Here is a 27,563-nt window from a genome sequence, read left to right as displayed (position 1 = left end):
TTCATTTATTCTCTCACATAACCCACAATGAAAGATGAGTTAGAACAACCAGAGGGATTAATTAAAGAAGGACTATCCTTGATACTGTAGCAGCAAGAAAAAAAGTAGCTAGTGGAGTTAAAAACTCCATCAGGCTTTATCTTGGCAACGTTTTGAAGCATATGTAATGAGAGACTTTGCACTGTTTCTTAATCATTGACAACCATTCTCTCTGGGAATCATAACTGATAAAGTCCATCGTACAAGGTCATGTTAGAAAAGATAAGTCAGCTTACCTAATACATACAGAAAATGTATACACTTGCACCATCTCAAGTTCCAAAGTACACACATGCTCACAGAGGTGAATTTTCTTTTTAATGTTAGAATAGTTGCAAATGGGATGAAAAAGTGAAAAAAGCAGGGGAGCCTACAAATAACAATAAAGTACATTCCAAATGAAAGAATTTCTATGGAACCAGGAGCAGTTACAACAGTAGGCCGACCAGAGATGGTATGTAGATGCTAAGAAGATGTCAATAAGGAAAGCATAAGACTCCAAATGCTCTTGCTACTAAAAAGCAGATTCAGGGATCACCATCTGTAGCACTCTGTTGCCAAGTACATCTTGTATAGGGCCACTGGCACTGGCTAAAATGAAGATCCATATTAAGAAAACATCAGAAAAGACCACATGGCAGACACTTTCCAGATACCAAGAGACCAGTTTAATCACAATTCTCTGCACATTGCCAGCTTCCTCTGGAGTAAAACTGTAACACTGGACCTCATGAATCAGTTGGTGAATTCAAGCCACCTTTTAATTACTGCATAATCTATCTAAAAGGCTGAATCATGAGTCTTAGCTTTGCAGAACTGAGAGGAGAAATACTATAAATATTATGACATAGTGATATTACCTTGGCCCATGGTAACTGTTGTGTCTCATAACTAAAAAAGACCAAAAAAAAAAAATTGAGGGGAAACCTAACTCCATGATTATGTTCATGCACAGAGGCTATTTATATGAAGTAATAAGAATAACAATAACAAAGGTAATTTGAATTTTCTCAGCTCATTGGTGTTCTTAGAATCTTTTTCTTAGTGACTTTGAGGGTCAGAAACATAGTGTCACAGATGATTAGCATCTTTCTTATGTACTTTCTGGATGCTGCTTTGCTTATCCACTGCCACTGCTGTCACTGCTTTTCCACCATGCTCTGCACTGGCCAGTTACGAATTTTGATCTCTTCTAGCCTTGGATATGACTCCATGATCCTGGGTGATGCAATGGCAGACACCATAGTCTCCTCTATTGTTCTATCACCAACCTATACTCTGTATATGCACTTGAGATCAAAATTGACAAAGCTAAGCCCAATACTTATTGATGAGAATGTCTCTTCCCCTTTACACTAGGTGGGAACAAAAAGGTTAATCTGAGTTCAAGGAGTAATGCCAAGGACTACTTGGCTTTCATTCAGGGTTGATTATATTTACCATGCAAACAAACATATTATATCTCAGACTAACAGATACAAGTGAGGGGACATATTCCCTGATGCCTCCTTAGGTCTTCACAGGATGCAAAATAAGTTCTCAGCAGGTCCCTGCAACTCAATCAGAGCAAGGAGCTGCCGGGGAGAAAGCGTGCTGCACAGAGGTCTTACCGACTATATCGCATCAAGTAGCACTCAAGGGTCTGCTTACTACCTTTTAAGCAAATTCCGTGTTAGGCCACAGTCATGAAATTCCTTGTTCTCTTTCTGAACAAAATACTACATCCACATGCAGCCCTGGACAAGGTTTTTCACTTCAGTACTATTTACTTACCCACTTTATTCTCATAGAATGTTATCTGAATGGCACTGTATAATAGATACATTGGACCCGAGGCATTTCTTTTTTAAATTCAAGAGGTTTGTGTCCCAATATTTTATAGATTTTGCTTGGTGAAAGCAAACATTCTTTTAATTCTTAATTCTACTACTCACCACCACTGCACACTCAGTGACATATTCATGTGACCACTCGGTCCTCAGAATCATTCCTCCTAGATAACATACTAAGGCTTTGCATCTAGGTCAGATCTTGTGCCTGTGTCTCTCCACCACCCTCACCCTCCACCATAGGAAGCATCCTCATAAGAAAGCTTGTCAATAGGCCTACAAATAGAACCATCTTGAGTTTTCACACAGGAAGCTACTCCTCACTCATGAAAGGAGACTTGTTCTCCCTTTTTGGCAGTTGACCAGATGAAAATTGTGGACATGGCCTGAGCTTAAAGTCAGATTACCACTACACTTTTAGCTTTGGAAAGAAGGTGCCTGATGTAGTGTGAGGTCCAAAAACTGTTAAGCTAGAAAAATTTTAATTTGCATTCCAGCTTTGCCAATTGCTAAGTACTAAGGATGTTACCTTGAACATGTTTTTTTGTTTGTTTGTTTTCATTTCTGAGTCTTATTTTTCAAATTTGTAAAATGGGGACCATGGCTACCTCACCTGTTTTATTTTGTTAAATAATTTTATAATAATGTAGATGAAATACCTGGCACAATAGCTCACCTCTACTCCATATTCAATAATTCTCCATTGCTGTCACATTCACTTTTGTCACTATTTCTATAAGTAATTCTAATTCTGCTAATCTCACTAATATTGATGCTTCTATTACATGACTGAAAAAATGTTTTCATACTAGAAAGACTTTACCATTGCTTCGATGTCATCTCTAGATAAGGGTAAAAATAATCTAGAGGCCCTCTTACCCAAATATCAGCTTCTAAAGGAGTATGAAAAATCAGTCTTATAATGACCCATGGGGCTTATAGAATTACAGCAATTTGCATTTTCAGATTATAGACCTTTCATTATGGGTTGAATCGTGTCTTTCAACACACGTTTAAGTCCATCCTTTCTCTGTTGATTCGTTTGCAAATATTTTCTCCCACTCGGAGGGTTGTCTTTTCGTCTTGCTTATAGTTTCGTTTGCTGTGCAGAAGCTTTGAAGTTTCATTAGGTCCCACTTTTTATTTTTGTTTTTATTTCCATTACTCTGGGCAGGGATCAAAAAAGATCTCGCTGTGATTTATGTCGAAGAGTGTTCTTCCTATGTTTTCCTCTAGGAGTTTTATAGTGTCTGGCCTTATATTTAGGTTTTTATGCTCTATTTTTATAAGTTGCTCTTTCACTGACAGGCAAAAAAAAATCTTTAAAAATATTATGTGCCATTTAGAAAAAAATGATTCCATGAATAACCTATTGAATGCTAGACAGACTCTCAAATATTAAATTAAGAATCTGATATATTCTTAGTGTATCAGACTCTTAAGAGTTTGGGCAGTTAGGGAAATTCCCCAGGACCCAGTTCCTTCTGCAGAGACTCAGAGAATAACTTTGATGTGCATTTAACCATGAGGGTCAGATTCTGAACTTGAGATGGAATACTACTAAATTCACCCCGAAATCCTCTCCCTTACCATAGTAAACAGAGCAACAGTGAACAATATCGTGTACAAAAGGAAACATAATAATGTGAACAACATAATGTGAGTAGTATCATATATTATATAATGGTGTCTAATATATATAATAAAATAGTAACATAATATAATCCCAAACTCCTCTAGAGCAAAAAGAATAAAAAAGGAAAATGCGAAAAATAAAACTATTCAAAATGTGCAACACTGAAGCAGAAAGAAAACAAGAATCTGCCAATCATCGTGGACAGAGGTGCCTCTGTGAATGTGCAGCAAGGCAATGGGTATGTGATGAAGCCAAGATACACAGAGCTCAATTCCCAACAAGGATCTATATTAACAACCTAACACTCCATCAATGAGAGCCATTGAATGCACAAGCAATCATGATCTTCTCTACAAAAGCATTCTCAAGGATGCCTTACCATGCAAGTATGTGGGCTATGCTTTCTTTGATTTCAATCTCCACCGTGGAGTAAAAAAAATGAGGTGTAGAAATAAGCTTTATAGTCAGCATAGCCTAACATAGAGGGTCAGGAGTGTAATGAGCAGTATTGAATTAACTTGAAAGCATAGGTGAAAATGTCTGGGTTGAAATATAATCATCTGCCGTATCAAGAGTGTCCCAGTATCTTTGTTAGTAATTTGAAAGCAGCTATAATTTTAGTTAAATGTATCATCAGGAAATCACAACCTCCAGTGACCGCTGCTGCTTACACAGAATCAGACCACTTCTTTTCACATGTGAGGAAGTGTGCCAGTCAGTAGAACCGTACCACGGTGACCACTTAGATTTTAATTTAACCTATTTTAAGATTCTCAGAAAGTTTAAACCTCTCATCTCCGTCATTACAATGGATTTCTGTGCCATTGCTACAGGGCAAAATCGTTTGGAGGAGAGCTCTGAAGTGCACACTAAGGACAGAATTACCTGGGCTCCCACTCTATTCTTCCTGATGTGTGTATTCTTTTCAAGGATACTACAAAAGTGATATTTCAAACCCCTCTAGCAGCATCCACTGGAATCATCTTGGGGCAGGCAGAATATGGTAGCTTTATGAATATTCATAGCAGCACATGGCCCATTAGGATTCAGTGTGCTGTGCAAAATACAGCTGCTTTGCTCCAAGCCCACCATGAGAACAGAGGCTACTTGTTTTAAGTGGTCCCCAAGGTCAAAAACTGGTTAGCAATTTCATAGTTAGAAAATTATCCATCTCACTATTCACGTTAAAAGCAGAGTCTCTTTTAAAGCCTTCACGGATCTATAAACTGACTTCTCTCTTTGCTACTAAAAATGAACTATTTGAAGACTGATAAAAACAAAAATAGACTCCAAAGGAAATTTAGCTCCCTTCATGTCTTCATTTTTTCTGTCCTATATTTATTTTTGATGAATATTTACATGATGACAGGTTCAGTGATTTTAAACTAGAAAATATGCAATCTGTTAGGAGTCTATTGTTAACAGTGAAATCCAATCATGTGTTAGGGTACAGTGTAACCTAGCAGACATATCATTAAACTAAGATACAGGTGGTTTCCCTTATAGTTTACATTTTTGCGTATATTTGAGAAACGTACTTTTTTACTTTTAATATGAAATTAAAAATATTATTACCCATAGCTAAGTTTAAAAAGAAACAGGATCAATTTACATTCCCACCAACAGTGTGGGGAGGGTCCCTTTTCTCCACGCTCTCTCCAGCTTTTATTGTTTCTAGATTTTTTGATGATGGCCATTCTGACTGGTGTGAGGTGATACCTCATTGTGATTTTGATTTGTGTTCCTCTAATGATTAGTGATGTTGAGCATCTTTTCATGTGTTTGTTGGCAATCTTTATGTCTTCCTTGGAGAAATTTAGGTCTTCTGCCCATTTTTGGATTGGGTTCTTTGTTTTTTTGATATTGAGTTGCATGAGCTGCTTGTATATTCTGGAGATTAATCCTTTGTCAGTTGCTTCATTTACAAATATTTTCTCCCATTCTGAGGGTTGTCTTTTTGTCTTGTTTATGGTTTCCTTTGCTGTACAAAAGCTTTTAAGTTTCATTGGGTCCCATTTGTTTATTTTTGTTTTTATTTTCATTATTCTGGGAGGTGGGTCAAAAAGGATCTTGCTGTGGTTTATGTCATAGAGTATCCTGTCTATGTTTTCCTCTAATCATAATTCAAAAAGATACATGTTCCACAATGTTCACTGCAGCACTATTTACAATAGCCAGGACATGGAAGCAACCTAAATGTCCATTAACAGATGAAAGGATAAAAAAGATGTGGCACATATATACAATGGAGTATTACTCAGCCATAAAAAGGAATGAAATTGAGCTATTTGTAGTTAGGTGGATGGACCTAGAGTCTGTCATACAGAGTGAAGTAAATCAGAAAGAGAAAAACAAATACCATATGCTAACGCATACATATGGAATCTAGAAAAATGGTACTGATGAACCTAGTAGCAGGGCAGGAATAAAGATGAAGATGTAGAGGACGAACTTGAGGATACGGTGGAGGGGAAGGGGAAGCTGGGACGTAGTGAGAGAGTAGCACTGACACATACATACTATCAAATTTAAAATAGATAGCTAGTGGGAAGCTGCTGCAGAGTACAGGGAGATCAGCTTGATGCTTTGTGAAGACCTAAACGGGTGGGATAGGGAGGGTGGGAGTGAAGCTCCAAAGGGAGGGGATATGGGGATACACACACACACACACCCCCATATAGATGATTCACTTTGTTGTATAGCAGAAAGTAACACAATACTGTAAGGCAATTATACTCCAATAAAGATAAAAAAAAAAAAGAAAAGAAACAGGATCAACAGAACAAGAAGACAAGCCACAGACTGGGAGAAAATGTAAAAGACATATCTCATAAAGGACTTGTTATCCAAAATATACAAAGAACTCTTAAATCTCAACAATAAGTAAATGAAGAGCCTCAATAAAAATGGAGAAAGAGGTGGGTACCTCACCAAAGAAGATATGCAGATGACAAGTAAACATACGAAAAGATACTCAATATCATATGTCACTAGGCAATTACAAATTAAAGCAACAATGAGATACTACTACACAGTTATTAAAGTAATTAAAATCCAAAACACTGACAACATGAAATGCTGGGAGCGATGTGGAATAACAGGAACTTTCATTCATTGCATTGAAGACAGTTTGGCAGTGCGTTAGAAAACTAAACATATTCTTACACTACAATCCAGCGATCATGGTCCTTGAAATTTACTCAAATGAATTAAAAACTAATGTCCCCAGAAAAACCTGCAAATAGTTATCTATAGAAACTTCATTCATAATTGTCAAAAGTTGGAAGCAACCAGGATGCCCTTCAGTAGGTGAATGGATAAATAAACTGCAGTACATCCAGATAATGGAATATATTCAGTGTTAAAGAGAAATGACCTATAAAGTCATGAAAAGACATGGAGAAACTCTAAATTAAAGAAGCCAATCTAAAAAGGCTATGTACTATGATTCCGACTATACGACATTCTGAAAAAGGTGAAACTATAGAGACAGTAAAAAAGCATGATGGTTTCCAGCAGAGAGGGTAGGGAGGATGAATAGGTGGAACACAGAAGATTTTTAAGGCAGTGGAACTACTCTGTATGACACTACGATGGTAGCTGTATATCATTATACATTTGTCAAAACCTGTAAAATGTGCAACACCAAGTGCAAACCCTAATGTGAACTACGGACTTTGGGTGATATGATGAGTCAATGTATGTACATCTGCTGTAGTAAGTGTACTGCTGTGGTGGTGGATGTTGTTAGTGGGGGAGGTTGTGGGCTTGTGGGAAAAGAGAGTAGAAGAGAACACTGTACTTTCTGCTCAATTTTGCTGTGGACCTAAAACTGCCCTAAGAAAATAGAGTGTCTTTAAAAAGATTAAAAAAAAACTAAAAACCAAACCAAAACAAAACAAAACAGGAAGCATAAAACATCCTGTATATAAAGAGGACCAATGATTCAAAGGTTTAATCTAAATGGATGTTTATATAGTTTTTACAAATGATTTTCCCTTTAAGAGGTTTGTAAAAATGAAACCATGTAAGTACTAGAAGAAAAGATGAGTGAATTCTTCTTTGAACTTGATATAGAAAAGTTTTTCTAAGGACAACTCAAATTCAGATACAATCGAAGAAAAGACTGATATATTTGACTACACATTTTTAAAATGCATGCCCCAAAATGCCACAAGCAAAATCGAAAGACAACTGAAAAACAGTGAGAAGATATGTGTAATATACACCATAGTTGCAGGGCTAAAGCTCCTATTATACAAAGAATTCCCCAAAGTTAAAAAGGACAGAGAAATAAAACCCAGATGGAAAAATGGACAAAGTACATGAGCAAACAATTCATAAATACATATTTTAAACTGACCCTCAAAGTTCTAACTCATAATTAGAGAAACTGAATTTAAATGCTAAGATATTATTTCTTATCTATCAGATTGGCAAAAAAGAAAAGTGTGGTGTTGGTGAATTTGGGTAAAGTCTGTCATATATTGCTGGTGAAAATAATCATTAGCCTAAAAGTCTGGGAGGGAAATTTGTCAATATATACACATTTGTCAATAAATACATATACACACTCACTGTTGCTTTTTGACCAGGAATCCCACTTACAGGAATCTACCATGAAGACATATCTTCAAAAACATGAAAATAACACATACAAAAATTATTTGTGTACTGTTTGTAATTGCAAAAATTTGCAAATAAGCTAAATGTCCATGCTTAGGAGGGTAGTTGATCTGAAGGAAAATACATGATGAACCTGGAATATCTTGTGGTGTCAGCAATTTAAAATTTACTCAGAAAAATGATTAAACGTCAAAAGGACATGAAAGCCATCCTGCTCCCAGAGAAGACTAAGGAGACAGGAAGAAATTCTACATGGGCTACTGATTTACATCCTGAAACAGAAAAAGATCTTAGTGGAAAACATGGTAAAGTTCAAATAGTAGTATGTGGTATGTATAGTTAATATTTTGTACAAATATTAATTTCTTAATTTTGATAAATGTGCATGCTTATGTAAGTTGTTGACATTAGGAGAAGTTGGGTGCAAGGTATACACGAACTCTTTTTAATGGTTTTCAACTTTCTGATAAGTCTAAAATTGTCTCAAAATAATATATTAAAAGGAATATTAGATACTTTTCTTAATCCACATTTAAAAATTTGGAAATTGAGCAAGAAAAGGTAATGCAAATTGCCCAAGATCAAACAGTTGTGTAGGCACAATTCCAAATCTAGAAGCCTGAATTGTGAAATTATATTCTAAAACATTCATACAATGTTTAGATTATTATAAGCTCTCAGTCAATATGAGACTTCATAAATTAAGAATCCTTGACCTACACAGACATTTTGTATTAACAACAGAATAGCTTTCAGCGGGCATCAGTGCTCACACCCAGCGTGTGGAAATCAGGAAGGGCAGCATGTATGGTTGCCCCAAATTACTTGGATCCTTGACATCTAGTATGAGGCAGCCAGGGATGCTAATAGCTCTGCAGTTGGTAGGAAAGTTTTGCACAGTAACAACTGACACTTCCTAAGACCAAGAGTATATTCACTCATTGAGAAATCTTGAGAGGAATACAGAAAGGTCTTCTAAGTCTGAAGAAGTAGATTTTCACTCCTCCGCCCTGTTTATTAGGTTACGAAACATAAAATTGTGTGAAAAGGTAATGAGCTGAGTGCTGAATCTTGCTTAACCCAGGATCTAAAGTTGGGAGTGCCAGATTCTTATTCAATTCAGATAAACTTTCCAAAGCAGCACTGTCAATTAATTTAAATGTCGTTTAATATGTTAGCAAAGTGACAAGCAACACTTTTATTTGGTCCATATCTTTTTCTTGAAATCAGATATCCAAACTCAATTTTAATTAATCTCAATACATTTCCCAACAGAAAAATGTCACTTTCTTTCATTACTTAGCATGTGGAAAAATCAGCACACTACCCTAGCAACAGGTGTGAAAAGGGACTCAGAGTGGGTTGATGGATCAGAATGTTATCTTATACAACAGGTGTGCTGGCTGTGAGATTCACTGTCAGTTCCCATTCGTAGTAGCCCCTGTACTTCTTGTAGATGATTCTCTCATGGTGATAGCTTGTCTTGGTAGCAGTACTGTCAACAGCTAGTCTCATAGGATATATCTTTTTCATATATATCTTATAAAATGTCTTCCATTCAGAGCCACTCTGAGTTTTAGCATTCTGTCCTTTCTAGAAGGAATATAGCTTTTTCCAGCTTTCACTCACGGCAGCATTTGTAATATCCTCAGTGAATCTCACCAGCTTAGATGTGTCTAATCCCTTTCATAGCCACCTCTTGCTACTCACACTGTAGTCTGTAGAGCCTTTTAGAAACGCAGAATCTCAGGCCCTACCCTAGACCTACTGAATCAGAAACTGCATTTTAACAAGATCCCCAGGTGATTCATTTGCCATTAACATTAACGATGTCCTGACACAGATGAGTCAGTGTGGCAGTTTCAGTACCATATTTAAAGGCCAGCTTATGCCAGGGTCCCTGAGGAATTTTTGAGTGACAGTTTGCTTCAGAACTCTTCCAACAACTACATAAAGGCTTTAGACCTGCAAGATGTTCAATGTAAAGTTCTAATAAACATAGCTTAAATACAGCCTTTAAAGATTTTTCTTTTTAAGCCTATTTTGTGAACAAATTATTTTGTTATGAAAATTTGTGAAAAGTCACATCTAAAAAATTTCAGCGCAAGAAATACAGTCATTTAATTCCAGAGCCAACACTAATCTTGGCCTCTGTATTCTTGGAAAATCACTTTTAGAAAACTACTGCTGACATATTTATTCATGTTATTTTCTGTCCGAGTGCATTTCTGAGCATATAATGAGGACTAAATATATGATGATTGGAAAAATCAGTAATTAAATGAAACCATTCTGATACAGAAGGGAGATGAGCACAGAAAAGTGTGGATGAAAAGTGCCAGGAATAAAACTGTCTCTTTGAAAGCGCTCAAGAGAAAGTCATGTGGGGCAGAGTGCTAAGAAAAGACTGGTTTGCCACAGCCGTCACTGATACAAAAATAGCAGGTCCTCTGGCGTATTTAGATACTTGCCTTAAAAAGTAATAAGTGGTCTTAGCAATTCTACTTGCTTATTAGATCTTTAATGATCTAGGCTCCAGGTATAATGATTATTTCACCAGTGCTAGTAAGAGAAACAACTCTAGGTTGACTGATGGAGTGCCTTCAGAAAACCTTTCTTTTCTTCTTCTTTTTTTTTTTTTTTAAATATCATTCTCAGGCAGAAAGATGTATGTACCTTTTAATTTTCTTCTAAACCTGCTTTAAGCAAAACCTACATCCTATTTTAATGGAATATTTCATTTAATAACTCCATAAGCCTTTCATAACTTGTGTTTTCTTCAAAAACGTAATAGACAAAAGCATGGCAAATTAATGTTTACCAGAATGATTAAATAATTTGAAAGGTAGACTTTCTGTGTCATGTAGAATGTCATTATACTCTACTCATTTAGTGTATTTGGCATGACAGAAGAGTGAATGATTTGCAGTGCTGATGAATACAGTAATTAGCATAAGTTTATGAATCGTACTTTTAGCAATGGGACTATATTATTAAAGATGCTGATTAAAACTCATAAGACATGCTATTTTCTGGCAGCAACCACATATATCAATCCCATATAATACTAAATATATGATACAATCTTCAATTATTTTGATGGCATGTACAAGGAGGACCTAATCTTTGGATTGAGTACCTCAATGGAGGTTATTCTTCCCTTACAAACTGCCTCAAACGAAGATCCTTTTCGCTAATAAACTATTCAGTATATCCTTTAATTATTACCCACTCACTTGAAAAGTAATTTATCACAAATGTCACATTAGCTATCTAAAGTTGAAAGCCAATTTAATATTTACTAAATATTATGAATATGCTATTAAATTAATACAAATATATTAGTGCCCATTTAATAGTGTTGAATACATTGTTCCACATATAATTTAAGTATTAAATAAAGATCTGTCAAAAATTGCTGTTATAATGATTCTAAATAAATGAATAATTTTACCTTATTGGTAAGCAGATTTACAAAGGGTTCAAATGAATATCATATCGACATCAAATTAATCATTCTAAATAAATACATGTGTCTAAAATATTTAGAAATGCCCATTAGCTTTTCCAAATGTAAACTATCTCCAAATGTGGTGATTTATTTACCTATTTATACCATTAAAATTACCAATATTCTTTTTTTCCTTTCTTGGCCGTGCAGCATGTAGGATCTTAGTTCCCTAACCAGGGATCAAACCCACGACCCCTGCGTTGGAAACGTGGAGTCTTAGCCACTGGACCATCAGGGAAGCCCTAAATATACCAATATTCTTATTTACTCTAAGATATCAGGAATTTATTTGTATCAAGAATGGATTACTCAGAAAAAATTAAATGTGTATAACCTACAGAATCTTATTCTGAATCTGACTGTCATAAATCACAGTAGTTATGTAATAAAAACACTGCAAATACAATTTGTGTGTACAGAACCATTGCTCCCAGGAGAAATCCAGGGTTAAGTTCCTCCAAGCTTCTGCTCACAACATTTTTGTCAATCTTCAATGCATAACTCTGTTTTATGTTTGTTCCTCATTTTAACACATCATATCTAATATGTCTTTTTGATTCACTAACATTGAACTCGTGACCAGCAGCACTGTAACTCATTCCGGAAGGAAACTTACCTAACACACAGGCATTTTCCCCATAAAGCACATTACTGTCCTCTTGTGCTTAAGAACACTGGACAGCACTAGACCATTTCAAACAGCTTCTTCACCAACAAAATGCAAAAAAACCTACTCAAACTAGTACTAAATAGATGACAAAAAGGTCACTATTTACAGTATGAGTTGCCACACCAAGGCTCAGCCCCCTCATTCCTCCTTAGCTAGGAATGTGCACCTCAGGTGACTCAAATTTTCCTGAGAATATTGATCTGCGAGTTACACATGATTTTTGCAAATAGACAAATTCACAAATCCACCAATAATACAGAGCAACTGTTCATTATTTAAGACATGCAATTTGAGGCCTGCTAAGATTCAGGGTGAACTAAGGAAAGAGACCTTTAATGATTTATTACAGCAGTATGGAAACAAGATGGAAGGAGGGTCACCTGGATACTGGATAAAGCTTAAATTCATGTATTCCAAATAATAATTTTTATCAAAAACAATGATTTTAATTTAAAATAATTAAAAATCAACATTTTTGAATATAAACTTCTTGGGAAGAAGAATTACTGCCTTTTTAATCTTAAAGACTAGTGAATATCATCAACGTGAGAGTAAAAACCACACAATAAACATAAAATTTCTTGTTACCTAAACACTGTTAGAAAAAATTGATAAAATATAAATGTACAATATTAACATGAAAATATTTTTGATATAAATGATGACTATGGCAGAAAAAGACAGAAGTAATAATTTATAATGGTAATAATAAATTTTGATACAAACAAAACCATCAATGGAAAACATGTCATTGCCAAGTAAAAGATGCTAGTAAAAGCCATTTGAAATGACTGGACATTATAAAAAATAATCACAAAATTATATTATCTTACTGGAATTTACTCTGGAAAATACTTTCTTGATGAAGAGTTATTGGTGTTAACATAGTTTGAATTAAAATACTTCTGGTTTTACAAACACAAATCAAAAATATACTTAAAAAGAGCAAAGTCAAAATATCTATCAGATCAAAGTGTCAGTGTTAAAATAGTACTATACTTTCTATATAATATTCATTAAAAATTTGTACTCTAGGTCAGAAAATACCAATCAGTGTTCATTTCCCAAGTTAATGGCAATTTTGTGATTTCTTACCTAAAAAGTTGGATCACAGAATGGCTACCATTTTTTACTCCACCTAAAAATAAGCTAATATACACAATTTTATAAAAAGTGGTCATGACCCCTTCCAAAAGACACTTTGTTTTTAACAAAGATTACACTGTAGTAAAACAGAAATAATAAATCACTTCTCTTAAAAATTGTCTTTTGGGCTCCAAAAGCCTTCTATACACAATCACATCATTAAACTCAGAACTAGTTATATAATCTAAAGGATGGTAAACAGTGGTAATAATTATGATGTAAACATCAAGATATTGTAGAAATTAAGTAGATTTGTGAAAACTCTTCTTGTGTACTGCGTCTTTTTCTGGAAACCCATCATTGCTTTGCTGTTTCCATAATCGTTTTTACTTGTTTATCTACCTAAACCTGTTATCATATTTCTAATGTAAAAATACATCAAGGTTAGGTTTCACTCACTGTAAATTTTAATTTTTAAAAGATTTTTTACTTGTTATCCTCTAAGGACCACTTTTATTATTCCTCCCTGTTTTTGCAAGGCTTTTCCTATCAAATTACACTTCTCAAGTTTTAAGAAATTTGCTTTCTCAGTTTTCAGTATTCATTGTTTTCAGTGTGTGACCATAAGTAATTTTAAATAGTTCCAACTACAAGCAAACACATTGACCTTTAGTTGGTTTGTGCAGCTTTATTGTGGGTACAATGTCCATTAAACTTTTTGATACACTAAAAAAATTATGAATCTCCACTAATGTCTTAATTTAATAAATCAGCTTGTTCATGATTTTAATTGGATTAAAAGCTAAATAGAGATACTTGTCCAACCATCACTCCTCTCAGAGACCTACAGTATCATTGTCTCCAAGCTCTATATTAAGACACTTTACAGACTTAATATGGTTAATGAGTTGATGAACTCAAGACTCAACATTCACATATTCACTGTATAATTATACTGTCAAATCTAAGCTATGCATAGTATAACCCAAACTTGTTTCATGATACTTATTTCATCCACATGCTGGCCTATCATTAAATTATAAGAAATTCAGTGATGATATATCAGAATGTGGTAATACATATTTCTCCATATTAAAAGGATTCTCCTCTCTCATGATGATCTCACAAGGCACAGTATAATTCCTGTTGAACTAGGAGAAGGAATATATCAATATGTAAATGTGCTGCCTGTATAAATGAAAATATTCTCCTTAGACAAATATAGGTGTGTGTGCATGCGTGTATTATGATTTAAGAACTAACACTGTTTTTGCAAATAATTCTATACTAAAAATTTCTGCTTTTCATTGTAAACACACAAACACACACATACATACACACACACAATGATAGCATCAATCCTAAATAATCCCTAAAGTAATTTTAGCCAAGATCTCTCACTCTAAACCACCAAAGTAGCCCATCTTTTTATGGTTTTTCAAGAACTGCAAGACTCAGTTTGTGTTAACTGTTGGTGAAGTGGTAATCAATGAATCTTTATAAAAAAATAAATAGCATTTACATTTCACAGATTTTACTAATTCTGAATGATATCTAAGAGAAATGTTCAGTTAAAATAAATAACTAAATGGGTCACTGAACATTAAAAGGCAATTTAGAATGAACTGAAATCTGTAATAAAATTCACACCTGCTTCCACATACATTAAAATATATTACAATGGTTTATGAAGTATTCTCTTTATGTCTTAATACAGAAATACAGTTCTATTTCAATAAGATAACAGCTTAAAATTACAACTATTTTCAAATTACATTTTTATGTATAAGATAATTAAGAATGAAAAAAACCTTCTCCTACATCTGATATTGCCCTCATGTTAAACCAAAGCTCTTTAACTTTATTATCATGATATATATATGAGATAACCTCATTAAAAACACTGCTGCTGATTTCTTAACCTTAACCCTGAAACAAATATTAGGCAAGGAAGTACACACAACATGAAAATAGTAAATTCATTACATAAATATTTCTACCAAAAATAATATTAATTTCCACCAGTATTTTAAATTACATAGGTGTTAGTGAAAACATTTGATGAAAATTAATAAATAGAATTAAATATTATTATTGTCCAACAGAAATAAAAATAGCTTCTATGAAAAATAATGTCTTTAAATAATTTTCCCATGTACGGTAGTATTCATTGCCATTTTTTTTCCCCATGTGGGGGAAAAATATACAGGTAAAATAAAAAATCCCTAATTGAAAGGAATAGAAAGCTTTCCCTTGATGAAGGGCATCTGCCACTGGGAAGAGTGGCTTGCAACAACATAATGTAACATCTCTAAAAAGCTTATTTTATACTCAAAACTGAAGTATTAAAGATTTATGCAATTTGTATAAAAATATATGAATTAGATAATCAAATCTTTTTCAATTTGGATTACTATAATACCTAAGCTGCCTCCTGTACATGCAAATACCCCAACTTCTAAATTATTTTTCAAGTCTTACCTTTGTAGCGTGGACGATTCAGATGCTTTTTTTTTGTCTGTGTACTCCAAAATTTATAGGCACACTCCCATACATATTAGCTCATGTATTCATACAGAAAGAAATGCTAGAAATTAGTTCTTAAACCCACTTGATTAATAGCAGAAGTACATTTTGCAGTAATAGTCCTTATAATTCTCTTTCAATGGTTAGGCATATTTTTACTTTATAGAGATCTCTAGGAATTAATTTCAAGAATGGAAAAGATAAATCATACAATGTAGCCCCTTCATGGAAAATTAAAATATATCTGTCCATTAGAAAGAACAAAATACTTCTCTAAATTATATATTGCAGACATTCTCCTCCAAAGAACTTTGAAACTATATTCAGAAGCTAACATACTTAAATTTACTATTAGATTTTGATTCACACTGAAAAATCAATTATTTGCCCTTGACAAAACCTTCTATTATATCCAAATGATTTTAGCCACCAAAAAGATATTGAAAAAAAATTTAAGTGAGAGACAGATTTAATCTGCAAGTGCATCATTCCAAAATATGAGAGAGAAATTTGAAAAGGTCAAATCTGCTATAATGCTATAATGAAAGCCATTCTTTGGACTTCTTAAACAGTTGAAGTTGCCAAAAAATCAAGGCTGAATACAAAAAGATTTAAGTACTCAGGTTTGGATTCTTGTGCAATCTGACATCACAATGTGGACTTGTTCAATGAGTTATTGTATTGTTTTATAAAATAAAATATTTCAAATCATACAAGAACATTGTGGTAGAACTCTACATCTTACATTACAAACTGAACAGAGTTATGTTTAATTTTGTATATTAAAGAATGAAAGAATCATATACTAATATATTATTAACAAAAAACATAGTTTTATCTTTTTTCATGTGCATATCGATTTTCTAAGTATTATCCCCTTATACATATGGCATTACTTCCAATTCACACTAAAAGAATTATGGGATTAGTGCCAGAATACAATTATTACAAACACAATAAAATTACAAAGTAAAGTAAAAGATAAAGTAGCAAAATCACTAACAAGAGTTTTTAAATAGAAATTCCCTTCTATTGTTATTTAAACAACTGACATCTCCATGAATGATTCATTTTAATAACCACGATTGTTATTAAAACAGAAGAAAATGTATCTGATTGAAAATGTATTATGATTAAATTTTCATTGATGGTCCAAAGTGAAACTAATACTTTAACTTATTTCATACCTTCATTTGTTGGTTTCTATTTGCAAGAAAGCTTTGTGCTAGAATTTGTTGGATGTACAATAAAACCAAGATCCCTATTGCAACTTTCCAGGATCTTATAATCAGTCTTAAAGCCAGAGGATAAAATTATCAGAAATAACTCCAGTTTAAGAAAGTATATGGCAAGTTCCTTATGGGTGACACATACAGAACAAACGTATTAGTTTAAATGATTCAATATTGGATATACATATGTATGTGTATGTCTCATTTATTAAAATGATACACAATTTAAAAATAGCTTATTCTCTTAAATGAACTAATAATCAAAACAAAACCCACATGATACCAAATCTCTCTAACTCTATAGCTAATCAAAATTTAATAAGAATAATATGCTTCCATTTATCAGGTATTTTCTATATTCCAAACCCTGAACAAGTACCATTATAAATGCTAATGCTCAGATTCCTACAACTTGGTGAAGCAGTATTATCCCCACTTTCAGATGACATGATGGAGTTGTCACAAGTTACTTGCCAGTCCTGTACAGTTAAACAGCCAAATAAGAACTAAAATGCAGTCCTGTTTGAATCCTACCTTCATGCATTTTGCCTGTGTCTCACTCACTGTCTTGGAGAAACAGTTCCCCAAACTCTTCCATGCACTTCCAAAAAGAGGCAGAAACTCATCTATCCTTTAACAAACTATTATATTTCCTTAACTGTTCTTTCCTAAATACCCTCCCTAAGACCCACAGAACACAGTACTTTGTCTTCTTTGGGGAATCTCTGAAGAACTGCTGCTGGTGGCAAGGGCTTCTTCCTCTAATTTATACTTTGGCTATATTCAATTTATTCTACTTTACATAATATTTCTTTTCTTTTAAGTTCATGCTTTGTATATGCTTTTTACTTCTGTAAATAGTTTATAGGTAATAAATTATAAGCTTATTATTAATTTTTAACTCTATAAAATGTCTCTCCATAAAATTACTTGTGTGAATTCCCATTGGCATGGTACTTTTTCATTTCATTAATAAGAAAAAGCCCAAACCTGCTGGCACAAACCTTTGAAACAAACTTTGAGATACTGAAGTACTTTGGTTTTAAGCATTTGATTTTATGAGCTCATTAATGAATGTTAATATTCTTCATTGAAATTTACTACCTGTATTTTTATGCTTCTTAGCACTGTGAGTTGTTTTACATGCTAGTGATTTTCATACCCTGTTAGTATTTTAAATTGAGTTTGGGTAGTAGAAATGACACAATTATCTTGTTTTTATTAGATACCTCCTCATAGTAGTTTTACACTATTTTATTTTCTTTCCACAGTTTATCATCTACTAAACCTGTCTAAAACAATATGTACAACAGGCTAATAAATGGTTCTGTTTACCTAAATCTGCTCTGGTTTAATAACCGTGAAAATATTAGGTCTGAATTTCCTAACTTTCTAAACACTATACGCAATTTTTGAAGTGTTCTGATTTTCATCACAGCACACAACAATCCAGACGACCTTATTTCTAAAAATGCAAAAGAAAAAGAAACACATGATAAAATACCATGCCTCTTCTTCAGCTATCAGAATATGTCTAGCTAATGAGGTTTCTATCATCATAAATTTAGTATCATTGCTTTACTCTGCAATCTTTAGCTCTTTATATATGATTAACCTTTTTTGTTTTGTTTTGTTTTTCCTGGAGAATTTATTTATTTATTTATTTTTAGATTTCAAGGAACTCACTCAATATTGCCCATAAAAGGAAAAGGAAGCAGGGGATGAGTTGAAGAAATTTATTTTAATAATTGAATGTCTTAAGAAAATAATGGAATGGAACCTTGAAAATGAAGGGCAGACAACACCAAATGTTAGTGAGGATGTGGAGCAATAGAAACTAATCCATTGCTGGTGAGAATACAAAATCGTACAGCTGTTTTGGAAGACAGTTTAGCAGTTGTCTTACAAAACTAAATATACTCTTATGATAGGATCTAAAAATTGCGCTTCTTGGTATTTATTCACAGATTTGAAAAAGTATGTTCACAAAAGTAGACAGAGGTTTCTAGCAGCTTTATTCATAATTGCCAATACTTGGAAACAACCAAGATGCCCTTCAGTAGGTGACTAAATTAACAGTGGTACATCCAGAGAATGGAATTTTATTCAGTACTAAAAAGAAATGAGCTATCAAGCCATGAAGAAATATGGAAGAACTTGTTTGGTGGAAAAAAAGCCAATCTGAAAATAAATATGATTCCACCTATACAACATCTGGAAAAGGCAAAGCTTTCTCCTAGGACACAGCCCTTTGGGTTTCCAAGACCATTTGGGTGATTCCCCACTCTTGAAAGGCCATAAAGAACATTTTTCCTCCCCCTAAATCCTTGAGTCTCCTGAATGCAAGCTTAGTTTTTCAGTTGCTTCCTGCAGAGGGTCAAATACGCCAACCTAAAAAGATATCTGAATGCTAGATTCATCTGGCTTCTTCTGGTCCTTTCTAAGATCATAGCCTTGTTATTTCCTACTACTGTCTAATTAGTTCTATGATGATATTAATAAAACATTTTTTCTCTATGTATGAGTCTGTTTCTGTTTTGTTTTGATGCCAGAGAGGGGAAGGTAGGAGGACCAACAAAACAGGTGCAGGGGGTTAAGAGGTCTAAACTTCCAGCTATAAAATAAATAAGTGAAGAGGATGTAATGTACATATAGTGGATATAGTCCCTAATATAGTAACAACTTTGTATTGTGACAAATGGTAACTGGCCATGTAGTGGTGATCATTTTATAATGCTTAAAAAAGGTCGAATCACTGTTGTACACTTGAAACTATTATAATATCATATAATATTGTGTGTTAATTATAACTCAGTAAAACAAATTTTAAAAACTTAAAAAGCAAATATAAAGATATACATTTTTATCCTGCTATTAGAATCTAAAGACTGATGGACTGACATTAGCTCTATATTGTATTTTGAATAAAAGTTTGAAACACTATTCTATATCCTATCATCATCTTTAAAATAAATTATCTTTGGTCTGTTGCTTATGACAATGACAGCTTAACGATCTCCCTCAGTTTGGCTAAATTTTAGACAGGTTTTCTCTTGACTCTAGAAAAATGCTTTTTCTTAGAACACTTTCTCTAGAAAACTTGCTATTGTAAATGCTCTTTGCCCCTTTGAGTTGTAAATCTTCTCCAAGCCTCTTGCCACAACCCAGGAATGTATTTCTCAAGGACCTGAGAGCCATCCTTTGAAATGTAAGCACCAAGAAAGATAGATTCCCATCTCCCAATCTCTGTGGGAGGGTAGGAGCCTAACCTCCATTAGCATCAATTAGCAAACACCTCTAGCTTAATCACATGGCTGACCTCTCTGTTGACATCTTCCATTAGATGTCCATAGATCCTCTAAATGCCCTTTGATCCTCTCCTGCCTTTTGTATCAAGAGAGTTGAGTTCAATCTCTCTCTTCCTTGGCAATCTTGACTTCTACTGCAGTAGTTTTGAATAAAGTCTTCAAGCTGTTTAACTTCGTCCAGTGCAATTTTTCTTTGACACTTAACTAAAGATTAATTTTAATTAATTTATTGGAATTTACACTTTTTTATTCATGGAAGCAATGGCATCTTCTAGATGAAACATTTTTACAAACTAGTTGTTTATGTATTTTTTAAATGCAAAGATAAAATACCACAAACAAATGGAACTGAATAGAAATTCAGAATTCAAATACAAATAGATTTTAATTTTACAGGACATGTCCATTCTTTCAGGCTCTTAATTTTATTGAATAGGAAAAAGTAATATTAAATACTTGCAGAATTCTCATTTTACTTAAAAATTCATTACCAGTAAATTAGATTAACAAGGCCATTTTGTAAGAGGCCATGGTTTCATTCAAAAATTAAAATGAGAACAATGATCTGAAAAATTTCATTTTAAATTACTACATAGTTTGCTCACTGTGCCTGTGAGTGAACCAATCTGCTTCAGCGGCCACAAAATTATGAAATGGATACAGAACAATCTCCTCAAAAAATTAAGCAAGATCTTTCTTATTAAAAGGATTAAAAATATGATCTAACTGGAATGACACTTTTACTGTTTGCCCCAAAGACCCTGCTTGTCCATCTGACTTAATTTTAGTCAGCGTGTGTATGTATGTACGTGTGTGTGTTTAAATGACAGTGAAGGCTGGGAATGGAATGTAAGAAGAAGGGGAATGGGTTAACTTAGTTGCATTTTTATTATACAGAAAGCATATGTACTAAGAAACAATGGTGTGGTAAAAACTAGTGAAAATACTTGTAATTGGCATGTTATTAGACTCTAGTGTATAAGGAACACATTCGACTGGATTTCACAGCCTCACTCAGATTGATTACTGACCTTTATCTAACATCTTGCTTAAGCGAGTTTATCTACATTTTACATAAATGAAACGGTTTGTAAGTCCAGGCTGTGTTTTAGATAACAGCTCAGGAAATCAATGGATTTTTTACATCCATGTACGTAATAGGAATACATATATTCCATTGTTTTAAAAAAGCTCTGTTAAGGTCTTTTGGAGTCAGAATCAAAAAGATAAAAAACCTTCCTTTTAACAAGTCATTTCAGAGATAGAATAATGGAAGTAGAAGATTATGTAAGCGTGTTCTACTAGCTTAGATCTTAAGCACTGTTCTTAATTAATTGACAGCCTCATTATTCCTAGTTTAATATGCTCACAATCATCAGATATTAAAAAACTTTAAAAATATGTCTGATTCACTCCACTCATCAATTTTTAAAAGCTAACTCATGTCTTTGGTTATATTTCTTCATTTTTCTTGATCTTGAAGACTTCTTTCCTATTCAGCATTAAAATTAATGTCTATTTTTTTTTGATTTGGTTTAATTACTTTGACCACTTTTGGTACACTTCCTACAGTGATTATGTAATAAAGTTTAGAAGATCATGATCCCTTCTCCTCTAATCCCTAATGGCCACTCCCTGACAGACACAGACCACAATACAAGCACACGCACACACAGAGACACAAAGACACATGCATGTATACACACTCCACCTGACTGAAAGATAAAATACTTTTAAGGGAAAAGATATCATACATCAATGATCTCTTAGTGCATTATATGCTCCTGTAAATTGCTAGGAGTATTCAGTTGAGGTGAGTATACAGAGATTTCTAAGGTTATTTGAGAGCTAAGCTGTCTTACTAATGGAGGACACTATTCTAGTAATACACTAAATAGTGCTCTTGGGTCTTTAAAAAATTTGTGTACTTTCCAGTGAAAAAGAAGTCATAAGATCTTGAAAAATGCAAGTTTATTATATACTTTAATAGATAAAGCAAAGCTGATATCAATATTCTTAAAATTTATATCTTTTTTTGTCCATTTTCCTTTGCTTGAAATATACACTTTTTAGGTTACTGGAAATGAGAAACATCTTAGGGAAAAGAAGTCAAGAAATAAAGTACTCATCTTTACCCTGTGTTTTGGTCTAGTAACCTGCTTCTGCACATACAGATTATAAATTGGTGTCTTGGGGAAGTTCTTTGGTATTTCACTTTAATAGCTCATCTTGGAGAATATATTTGGATCATGTATCACTGACATTTAAATTCTAACCCATATAGAAATGAATTTTCAAAAATATGTCAGAAGCCCAGATACTATAAATCCTTTCTCATTGTACAACAATAAAACTCCTGCCATTAGCTGCTTAGGAATTGTTCAATAAATCCAAGACAGTTTGGGTATAAATAGTCATGGGTTACTATGACTCATCATTGTAAAAATTAGTACAATCATTTTTGTTTGAGAACAAAAATCTAGAAATTATCTTACTTTGATAGAGATAAGCTAGAGGTAGATAAATTTTTTAAAGCAAATTAATAATAAGATGTGTAAAAATGTTTGTTCTATAGATACGATTTCATGATGAAATAGTGCTGAACACCATGAATTAAATGTGTGTTTTGTGTGCTATGTAAGCAGCTGCATTATTACAGCCTTTTAAACATTTCATTAATTTCAAAATGTAACATCATTGAAACAATCTAATTTAATAAATTGGGTTAATGATTAAGGATTGGCATTAGGTGAACAAGAACACATTATAAAATCATACTTCGTGTTCTAATACGGATACCAGAAAAGAAGTTCTATAAAATGATTACTGTAAAATGACTATCATATTACTCAAACCTGAAAGGAATTCAATAACTCTTTAATGAATTCAATTGAACGGATGTAACTTAGGTGAGCTGCATTCATTTTACACGATTCCTCTCCGTTTTATGGCTTATCCAAGATTGTGGCCATGAATAAAGCCCACACATTTAATCCTTCAAGTACAATAAGAACCCCAGGAAGGAGTAAGTAAGCTCTTTCCATTCAAGTGTTCCACTCTTTGCATCAAATCAAACTAACCTTCCCAGAGACAAGAACACTTCTGATGTCACATTGTCACCAACACATCTCCTCTGCCTCAAGGCTCAACCCTCCTAGTTTTCGCGAATGGATTGAGAAAAATTTGATTTTGTGATATTTTAACCATCCCAGAAGCCTCTCTCTCACTAAAGCTGCTATGTTTTCCATGTTTCTTATTTTTTTTTTTTTTCAGGGAACAATACCAACTTCTGCCTACATCAAACAGCAAGAAGCCATCAATGACGTTTCCTTCTCCCTCATATTCCAATTTCCAGTCACCAAGTTTTGTCAGATGGTGCCTTCTCTATGCTTCTTGAATCTATTTTTCTCTTTTTATCTTCATCACCATCACTGCACTCAAGTCCATCATCATCTCTCACCTGGGCTACTGTGATAACTTCTAAACTGCTCTCTGCATTTATTCTGTTCTTTATCTAAGTCAGTTTCTGTGCTATATTCAGAAAGATTTACTTGAAATGTAAATACAACTCTTTTCGTATCACAGTTGCAAAGAACTGAATTAATCATACTCCTTAGTTCATGAGACAGTGGCATCATTGTTTCCTGCAAGTTTCTTTCTGGTTTTACTTATTTATTTCCTTCCTTTAATTCTGTATTCCCTGCTATAGGCAGGTGCTCTAATATTGTCGATCTCTGTCCCTGAATCTATAAGAATTATTACAAAATACGAAAAAATTGTTTTACAAGCATGTATGTGTATAGGCAAGAGTGTATACATTTTTCATAAATAGTATTGTGCTATTAACCTAATTCCATTGCTATTTTTTACACAGCATAGTGTTCTTAATATGTTATCACACTGCTGTAAGTTCTTTTAGGTTCATTTTTCCTCACTCTCTAATTGCTGCACAGTTTCAAATAAAATGAATCCACCACATTTTACTTGTCCAAGCCCGCAGAACTGACACTAATACGCTGCTAACAAAAGATCCACTTACGTGAATAGCATCCTTATAAAAACACCTTTTTGATCAAGTGTCACACTTGGGAATATATACTGAGAGTGTGATATGTAGATCATAAGATATCTACACATATTGTAAAATAAGTCCTGCTAGATTATTCTCCAAATGTCTATAGCCAGTTAATTTCTCATCCACTGCCCATAAGTGCGGTTTTTCCTCATATCTTCATCCAACAATATCCATGACTCATATTTTCTAAGCACGTGGTGTAAATACATATATCTCACTTTGTGGACATTGGCATATGTCAGATTGCTAATAACACTTTGGGACTTGGGGGCCCATTTTTCTAATGAGTTTACTATCAGTTTTTGTTGTTGATGACTTGAGTGTCAATTATATTCATTTTGCCTATCTCAGCAATGTAAACGTTTTCTATTAGCCTATCATATAGCTGATAACTTTGCATTGCTATCTTTTGTTGAAATGAATCCTCATGTTTTTATATTCCATTAAGACTTTAGTTTACCTTTTCAGTTACTTTTGAAATTTAATAAACATTTTAAGTATAGCATACATACCAAATTTATGTTTTGAAGCATTCGTTTATATTTAGAATTCTTATATATTTTTGGTGGATAGAACCCCTTTAACATAATGAATTGTGACTTTCTGCTAGTGTATTGAATCTCTGAAGTTAGTGTTTCTATCTTACTGTAGATGTATGAATTTTCTTGTGTTGGTGTTTATGTAGTATGCTTTTTTCCCATCCTTTTGTTTCCAATCTCTCTGTAAGTTTCTTCTTCTACTTTAACAATCTTTGCCTTTTATGATAAAAAAAAAATGGCCTATCGTGTTGAATGATTCATGGGCACGTCAAAAAATGTACTCTATTATTGTATGTTGACTGTATGTATTCCCTATTTAAAAAAATCGTGTGTAAACTGGCTCCTCCCCTACCTCTTCAGAACAGTTCCTTAGAACTTATAGGCTGTCTCCCAGGCTATAGTCTTCAGTAAGACTCTGAATAAAACTTAAGCTCACAACTACTAGGTTGCATGTTTTTCTTTAAGTTGTCATTTGCTCTCTTGTACTTAGAATTTAGCAAAGATATTCCTATCTCAGGTCCTTTGCTAGTGCTCCTTCTGATGGAATGCAATTCTCTGAGTTTTCCACATGGCTCACTCTCTCAACTCTTTTAGGGCTTAATTTATAAACTGCTTTCTTAGTGATACCTGCCTTTCAAACTGCAACCCATTCTCATCTTAATTTCCCTAAGAACTGATCACTATCTAGCATACTACAGAATTTACATATTTTTCTTACTGTATCTCTCCATCATTAGAATGTAAGCTCCTTGAGACCAAGGATACTTGGCTCTTTTATTCACTGGTCTATCTCCATCATGTGGAACTGTGTCTGGCACATACTAGGACCTCAAAGGTACCTGTTGAGTGAGTGAATGAATAAAATAGAAAACTGTTACTAAAAACTTTAAATAAGTGATGAATGACTAAAGACATTTGAACACTGTCTTTTTAATATAAGTATATTAAAATCAGAGAAGAAGAAACATGTACTTACTATAAGTAAGGCCCTAGAGATGGAACTCATGGAGCCTTCAGCAGGCTAATCTTATTTTCCATTCTATCACTTGAACTATGCATATTCATTTTTACAGGAGCTATGAATTAATTTCTCCAAATCTTTTGGGAAAATTAAAATTCCATGCATATGCCATAGTGGGCCTATAACTTTCCCCCTCAGTGGCATTCTATCAAATATCTGTTTGAGTAACATGATATTGAGCAAAGTACCTTCCTAGTTAAAAAAGTTTACATTGCAACACCTGCCAAGTTGATTGTCCAGTTTGACTAGATTATTTTTTAATAGATTTACACTCTACTACCAGTATTTATTTGAAGAATATTCTTCAATTACTCTGATTTAAGAATAAAATGAAAATGGGTTCCCTGTACTATTTGAAGTAATACATTTTTTGTATGCTTAAACAGAATTAGGACTGACACCAAGAATACAGAAACCATTAGATATTTTAATTTGCCTTACTATTTCAAGAATTTTAAATAAAATATGTTATTTACTGAAAACAAAAGAAACACACTTAAGTCCAAATACTAGGTTTTTTAGTGTTAATATAGCACATTCAATAGCTTTGTGCTTTATCACTTGATCCTGGGATTAACACCGTTGATAAAGATATAAGGATTATTTAACAGTAAACAGAAACTAAGCATTTATTATTTCCAATGATTTTTATTGAGCAATCCTTATCATTTCAAACACAGTTATTGTCTGTAATTTCATTTTTGCTTCTTTGTTTAGCCAGTGCAAAATAAAAAAAATGATTAGAGGATTCAATTTATCTCTGATTCTGTCTGAAACTTAAGAGGCAAAAGTGAGTTAAAATGACAGAAAACAATAAAAATAATTTTCAAACCTTAGCATGATTGCCTTGGATATGGCTCTCACTTTTGCTTCCAGAAGAATATGATGTGTCCAAATGTATATGAACTGACTTACCAGCTGCTGATTCATTAATTTCAACTTCTATATGCTATGAGGTAGGCTAGGAGACTTCAAATGTTTAAGTGAAAGCAATTTCTCACCAGAAAAACATCAGCAGCCATCGCCAAGGTGAGATAGCTCTAGAGGTCTTCTGAATGACACAGAACTTTCAAGTGGCAAAATTAGCCTCAATGCATTATGAAATATACAATCAGATTAAATTACTTGATAGAGTAAACTTTAAACTCAGAATAAGGATATACATCTTAATAAATTTAAAATATCAATATGTAAAATAAAGAAACTAAATTCCTTTCCTTTCTGCCGACAATCATTATTAAATACAGAGAAAGAAATATACACCCAAAAGGGATAGCCATTTTGGTTTCAATAGTGTTTAAATGCTCTACCGGTAGGTGAATTCAATTATTATTTTTTTAGGTAAATGAAATTTTGTTGCATTCAGAAGATGAGGAATGGGGAAATTTTAATCCAGTGGAAGGATTTTACAAAAATGGAGTAATACAGGATTAGAATTTTATATGTATTGTATCATAAAGCTAAA

The 27,563-nt window shown here is 33.4% G+C and overlaps 1 protein-coding gene across 2 annotated transcripts in view; it reads right to left on the bottom strand.

The window, feature by feature from the left end:
- SGCZ (sarcoglycan zeta) overlaps positions 1-27,563 on the bottom strand; it is a 988,084-nt gene that overhangs the window by 260,247 nt on the left and 700,274 nt on the right. The gene's annotated exons all lie outside the window — the stretch shown is intronic.

The sequence above is a fragment of the Hippopotamus amphibius genome, chromosome 10 (genome assembly GCF_030028045.1).
Source record: "Hippopotamus amphibius kiboko isolate mHipAmp2 chromosome 10, mHipAmp2.hap2, whole genome shotgun sequence".
NCBI lineage: Eukaryota > Metazoa > Chordata > Mammalia > Artiodactyla > Hippopotamidae > Hippopotamus > Hippopotamus amphibius.
The sequence above is the reverse complement of the archived record's forward strand: the minus strand, read 5'-3'. Positions and strand labels throughout refer to the sequence as shown.